General features: G+C 46.6%; 1 pseudogene; it reads left to right on the forward strand.

Annotated features, from left to right (window-relative positions):
- Window positions 1-527: 527 nt before the first annotated feature.
- On the forward strand, window positions 528-2,896 carry LOC144153399 (uncharacterized; annotated as a pseudogene).
- The last annotated feature ends 4,069 nt before the right edge of the window (window positions 2,897-6,965 follow it).

Consider the following 6,965-nt stretch of genomic DNA (forward strand, 5'->3'; position numbering starts at 1 on the left):
ACATCGCTGAGGAAATAAAAATACTGAGCACGTCTAAGGAACAGACATGGCGGGAAGTTTTAGAGGCTGCTTGCTTTCCTAATGCTAGTAGCAAATGCGTTAGTAAAGCTCCAGCCACCCTGTTGCGGAAAACGGCTCGTTTAAATGGACACGTTTTGAGAGTATGATAAGAGGCTGAGTCACCCCGTAACAATGGTACATCTTGAAATGCTATGTCTTTCTCGTTTCCTGATTTATTTTATCCCTGTGTGTGGCACTTGCACTGTTCCATCCCTATGTTATTCTGTCCTGCTCTCTCTTGCGCTGAGTAGTTATGTGCCACAAATACTGACCTCATGCACGGCTACTTAACGAGCTTGCATGGGCTGCATGCCACAATAAGTGCCGTCTGTAACTTAGATTACTTGATCTTGCTATCTTTCAATAGCAAACAAAAGCAAATTGTGTGAAAATTTATTGTTCGCTTTTCCAGGTACCTTGCAACAGGAGACGCGATGCAAGACATTGCACTGAACTTTAAGATAGGGATGTCCACTGTGCCGAACATCATGCATGCCACAACCCGGGTGTTGTTTGAAGAGCTACAGCCAAGGTGCATGAAGGTAAGGTTACCATTTTATTTGATTATGTCATGCATAAGGTAGCCCATTCAGCAATTAGGAGAATACTTGTTCGTTGGCCAGCTGAGGTCCAGCTGTGTTAGTAGCATTACAAAGGCCGCTTCGGTTCGTTGTATACGCAGCAAACCTATTGCTGTTAACTAACTCAAGGCATCCCGGACTAGGGACGCCTTCCACGGAGTCAGGCCCACACATCAGCCTCTGCTGGAGAAATAAAAATATATATCTCTCTCTCTCTCTCTCTCATGAATTTTACGTCTTTGTGCAGTGACTATGCCGTCGCACATTAAAATAACAAATGTGCTCAAACTTAATGTATGCGTGTTTTGGGGAGAAGGCCAAAGACTGCCAGGCTACGTTGTGGAACTCATCTAAAGCTACTCTGCCCATTTTCCATGTTGAACATTTGCTACATGAGCACTTTTTCTTAACTGCCACAAGTGAGTGCATGAAAACGTAGTTTGAAAACTGCTATTTTCACAGTTCCCCAAGAACAGTGAAGCCTGGCGTCAGGTTGCGGAGCAGTTTGAACATTTGTGGAACGTTCACAACTGCTTGGGAGCTGTGGACGGAAAACACACCCAGATCGAGGCTCCTTCCCCCTCCGGAAGCCTTTATTACAACTACAAGGTAGGCAATACTGTTTAATACACTTTGTAAGGCGTAATTTACATTTGTGCAGCATCTTCAGTTTTTGAAAGTTTCCATTTTATGCATCATTATAGGCCACATATTCAGTTGTGCTGATGGCCATTGTGGAGTGGACAGCTCACTGCGGTTTGTCGGAGTGGATGTGGGCGCGTACGGGCACCAAAGTGATGGGGGCACCTTCAAGCTGTCGAAGATGGGGCGCCGGCTCAGCAAGGGCTCCTTGAATCTGCCACCACCCAGCCAGCTACCTGAATCCACGACAGTGGCACCCTATGTCTTCGTTGGGGACGAGGCCTTTCAGTTAAGGCCGGATTTCCTGAGGCCATACCCAGGGCGATATCTGGAGGATGACCGCCGCATCTTCAATTATCGGCTAAGCCGAGCAAGGTAAAATATTTCCTCAGGGGTGCTATAGGGAGTGTGTGACAACTACTGAGGGCACAGAGCGTCATCATCCCATGGCAGAATAAGTGCGCCTACTAGACAGGCATCCTCTGTGGCGAACAATTATCCGGCAAGCTGAATTTCGTTACGAATTTTTTAGGAGTGCAAATGAGAGAAAGGCAATGAAACATCGCAAGAGCAAGCACGTTTTTTTTATGTCTGAGCAATGCGTTGACGCACAGAACTGCACTGTAAATGGTGGCTGCATCAGTCATGCAAATGTAAACCCTGTAAACAAGGTCTCACACCACTTCAATTCAGGATTTAATCATTTTTGTTTAACTTCAGTGTTGTTTACCTGCAAATGTTGGTGCAACTGCTTGAAGCAAGAGGCCATCTGTCAGCAAAAAAAGGGTAAAAAGGGACCGCCTATGCAGGCTTGTTCATTCTTGTGCCCCTGCACTGAAAACCAGCACATGCTTACTTCAGAAAAAAATGTGTTTATACTTTGAGAAGACTGTCTTAACAAGTTTAATTGAGATCAATGAGATTCTGTGTGAGAAAGGTGTTTGCTGTGCGCAATAGTCTCTGGAAAGCTGATCTCTCGATCAGCTACCACTAGCGAAATGAGCAGTGCATATTCTTATCCTCTTTGCCAGCTACCATACGACTCTGTTGGCTCCATGTTAAAGAAAATTTATACCCATCTTCCGCACACGGACATACAATGAAATTTGAATAAGCACTTGCTTTACCCGAGGCGCACAATGTTTTTGTCGTGTTCGCTGGTCATTGTTTGAACAGTACCATTAGACGGCACAGCAGTATTGTTGCATGGTCTACAATTTCTAACTTGAGTACTTCTGTTCCACTGCAGGCGCTGCGTGGGAAATGCCTTTGGCATCTTGGCTGCAAGGTGGAGGGTGTTTCGCCGCACGATAGACCTGCTCCCAGAAAACGTGATGGCAGTGACTCTGGCGACATGTGTACTCCACAACTTCCTGCGGAACGATGTTCTGTACATTCCACAGAACTACGCGGACAGTGTTGACAGGTCTGGCAACATCGTAGAAGGCCACTGGCGCCAAAGGGTGCAGCCAAATGCCTACCTGGCCCTTGAGCACTGCTGCAGCCGGAACCATGCAAAAGCCGCGGCCGACGTGCGCGACAAGTACCTCACCTACTTTGCCAATGAGGGTGCAGTGCCATGGCAGAGGGAACGTGCTGGACTTAGGCTCTGAGGTGAGCAGAAAAGCCGGTTACCACAGCGAAACATTTAATAAAGACCATTGTACATGATTATACATTGTGCATGGCAATATTGTCAGCATTAATCTGGTGGGGTACAACATTATCCATCATGCATGTCCACTCGAGGGAACGTTGTCAGCATTAAGCTGTTGGGATTGATCCCCCGACTATAGCTTGACGCAATGTGGAGAGTTCTGTTTGCAGATGGTGCAGCATTTCGGGTGGCGTTGCTGCAATGTATGGCTCCAGTGTCAATCCAAAGTGCGCTGCTGCACTCATAGGCCTGTGGGAATTCATCCTCCGGTCTATGTCCTCTAATTCTGCATCAATTTTTTATTGCAATTTTTTTAGTTGTCTTCGACCGGGCAGGGGTGTCTAGAGGCCTTTTCATAGGAAGCCTTTCACGTACTATTAGGCGCCGAGATGGCGGCCGCATCCTTTTCCAAGCGCCGAGAGACAGTGCCAATGACTGGAGTACTCGTGAATACTTCAGGGGAGCTGGAAGTGCTGCACTCCGGAGTGCTCGTCATATCTTCAGCCAGGCTGGCAGTGCCAAAAACCAGAGTGCTTTCAGGCGGACCGGTAGGACGAAACAGTGCAGTGTTTGCCATCACTTCAGACGGGCTGGCAGTGTCAGTGCTGGTGTGCTCCTCGGGGCGGTGCGTTGGCTGGTCCTCCTCTTCACTGTCACTGAGGTTGCTGGCAGTCCTGCGGGCAAGAATGTGTGTTACTCTCCCCTTGCAGGGGCCATGAAGGCAAAATACAGGTTTGTTGAAAGATTTGGTGTTGTAGTTGTGGTGTTCTAGCGTTCTTAATGCTCCTGCTAAATTGTGTGTCGTGACGTCAGGCAGCGGACCTAACATGAAAATTAGTATGTTGATTATGGCTGTCTTTTGTAAGCCTTGTAAGCTTTTGACTTAGTGGATCAAAAAGTGCTATGGCATGATGTTTGCAGCCAGTTTGTGTGTTCATTCGTGACTATCTAAATAGTCGACTAAGCTTTGTACTGGTAGGTGGGATACTGCCTAAACTCTGCAGGTCCAAGAAAGGTGTCCCACAATGATTCACCCTGGGCCAACTTTTGCTTAATGTTTTTATTAATCACATTTCCCTTTTTGTTAGTAATAGTCACTCTTCTGCCTGCAGGTGACATAAAGCTATTTTGAAAAGTCACATGAGATGACTCAGACATAGTGTCAGATATTTTCGTTGATTCTGCGCTACGCTTTCAAGCACATATTGACTTGGTTGTTAATAAGGCTTACAGTCAGCTAGGAGCGTTGTCGCACAACACGTGCCCTCTTTATAATGTATCATGGTTTATACTTCTGTTTGTATCCTTAGTTATTCCAGGGTCTGTTTGTATGGAACAACTGGAATGCAACCCAGATTGTGAAAGTTGAAGATGCACGACTGTTTACTTCATGTGATTGAATGCAACATTTTGATGTCAACACTTCAAGTGCACGTACTTTATAAGTCATTTCAAGAATGAATGGTGTTAGCAGGTGAAAATGTTAGTTCTCGTGCAATGTATAATTTGTATATGTGAGGTCTAATGACGCTGATATTTTTAGAATCATCTGTCTGCATTTAATTGGTTCTTGCTATGTTATGGTGGTTTATGTATTAGAACTTGCATTTCCTGTCTTCTTGAATGTTACTTTCATTTTTTTTCTTCTTTCTCTGTTTTGTGCACCAATGGCTAAGGCACAGGCTGTTGGCGAGCACGTACAAATAAAGGTGACTGAGTGAATTAATTGTTTACGAATTGCCTCCTTAGATGGCTTGACGATACTGCTCATGAATGGCTGTTCGCACTAGCTCTGTTTTTTACCTATATTGCACCTGGCTTACTGTTAGTACAGTTGACAGCAGTCGTTTGTGAACCTTAGTGTATGCTCCGGAAACAGCATCACGTAGCTGGCGATGTCACTTATGTCAGTTGGCTAGTGTTATGTCAGACAAGCCCATGCGCCCGACGACTGTGCAGATGCACCCGGTATAGTGCGTGCAATACGCACTTATGCTTCTACGTTTACGTGCTTGTCATTTCTATTGCTTACCGCACCAATCCTACTGCTATAAAAAATGTGCACTAAAATTAAGTGTTAGTAGCTAGTCCTGCAAGCTTATAATCTGTTTAATTTGTGTTATATTATTGCAACGAGGTGCCCAAACTACAGAATAATCTAGGGGCAGAAAATGTACTAGTGACTCGTATGGCTATTTTCTACTTGCCTCATTACACAGCCTACTTGAGTAAAGTTGGTGATAAAAGTGGTATCAGCGTCATTCTAAAGAGGAAATCCTTCGAATGAACCAAACTTGCATTTTTTCTTCATGTCCTCTCTAGTATATACTTTAATAAAACAGCATCTGCAAACTATGTATATTTCTTTCTGGCACAATGCTAATGTTGAACAGTTTGATGGGCCTGTGAATTTTTTATTTCACTGCTCCTGTCAGATGCACCACTTCATTTACTACTACAGGTCATTAACCCGCTATTCTGGAGCCCCTACAGGGACATTGCTCACCGATCCCGCATTATAATCTCAAAAATATTCGTACAAGCGTTCTTTCATGGTATCCTTCAGAAATTCCAACAAAGTAAAATATGGCCATTGTTTTCTTCTTTTGGGGGTCGCTTTTACAGCCGCTCTTGCCTGCAGCTTTCTTCTCGCGTCGATTTTTTCTGTAGGTGTCGCGCAAATTGCGCCAACGTTGGAATACCTTGTCTGGTGTCACTGTAGTAAAAGAGAAAAAAAAAAACAGGGTGATTGAGAACAGAAGCCGCACATTATTTAGCAGTGAACGCAAACACGCGACGGCGCAAGGTTACCGCAAAAAATCACGTTAAAATTACAAATAGAGAATGGTTCTGATGTCCAAAAAGGGCAATGCGCCGTTAACCACGAAAACATGTTGCTGCCGAGGTCGCACGAGACTGACGCATGGGCTGTTTCGCGCTTGTTTTCTAGTACTTCTACTTAAGCTTAAAAGTACACGAACAGCGGGCAATTTCTCTGCTATGTATTGCGTATAGCGCAAACACCGATTGCATTGAATGTCATCGCTTTATTACGGGACATAGCGAGGAAACAGACGCCAATAAAACGTTGCCGCCAAAAGCTGACGTGACGGCGACCGCTTTCTTGGCACGTGTAAATTCTCGTCAATTCCGCCTTTTGCTTTATTCAGGGCGTGACCTTTCCAATGTTTAAACTGAACGCTGTGCGCATCGCAATAGTTAGTGCTGGGAACGTGCATGCAAAACGTGCATGCAAGCGCACTTCCCGCCTGGCTCCAATCCTTGCAAGTTGGCGGCCACTTCCACCCACAGGCTGTCTCGCAGCGCAGCATTGCAGTAATCTTCCAACCGCGTGTTCCATAGATGGGGCCTCCTTTCTACCTCAGCGATCAAACACTCATTGAACACGGCGCGGGACATCGTGTCATGAACGCACGTGCATTTGTTTTGGTGCGCCCGCGCTTTTGTTGCGCTCGTACAAGCAACGCCATCTGGTTTCCAAGCGTGCAAGTGGTGCCGAGCTGTGCTCCTATTGGCCGCAGGTCCGGCCCCTCTATGCCGCACACGCCGCACGAGCGGCGTTTGCTCGACCGCTTCAAATGTTCGCACTTTGCCGCAGCAACGAAAAAAATTCCCCCGCATTTCCCCGAGGGGGAGAATGTGAAAGTGCGAATGCACGGTTGTCGGCCCGCTTGCGGCGCTTGCGCTCGGCCCCCGCAGCCCACCGCCTCGCCGCCTTCTCTTCCATCTCTTCCATCGGGTTTGTAGTATCACGTGTACACCACGCAGTTATCAAGCCGCTATAACGCCGCTGAGTCGCCAACGCACGCCGCTGACGACGTAGTTTGAATGCGTTAAAGATATAAGGCGCGTTACTCACACTGATATCAGCGTGGCGTCCGTGGCTTAGTCGGTAGCGCGTCGCGCTGCGGCCGCAAAGTCCTCGGATCGAAACCTGGCGCCAGATGCTGTTTCTTTTTTAAATATAGAGGAGCACTGCGGACGCCGCCGCCGCCGCCGCCGGC

This window comes from Haemaphysalis longicornis, unplaced genomic scaffold, assembly GCF_048455015.1.
Source record: "Haemaphysalis longicornis isolate Haplotype H1 unplaced genomic scaffold, Haemaphysalis longicornis Haplotype H1 scaffold_9, whole genome shotgun sequence".
In the NCBI taxonomy this organism is placed as follows: domain Eukaryota; kingdom Metazoa; phylum Arthropoda; class Arachnida; order Ixodida; family Ixodidae; genus Haemaphysalis; species Haemaphysalis longicornis.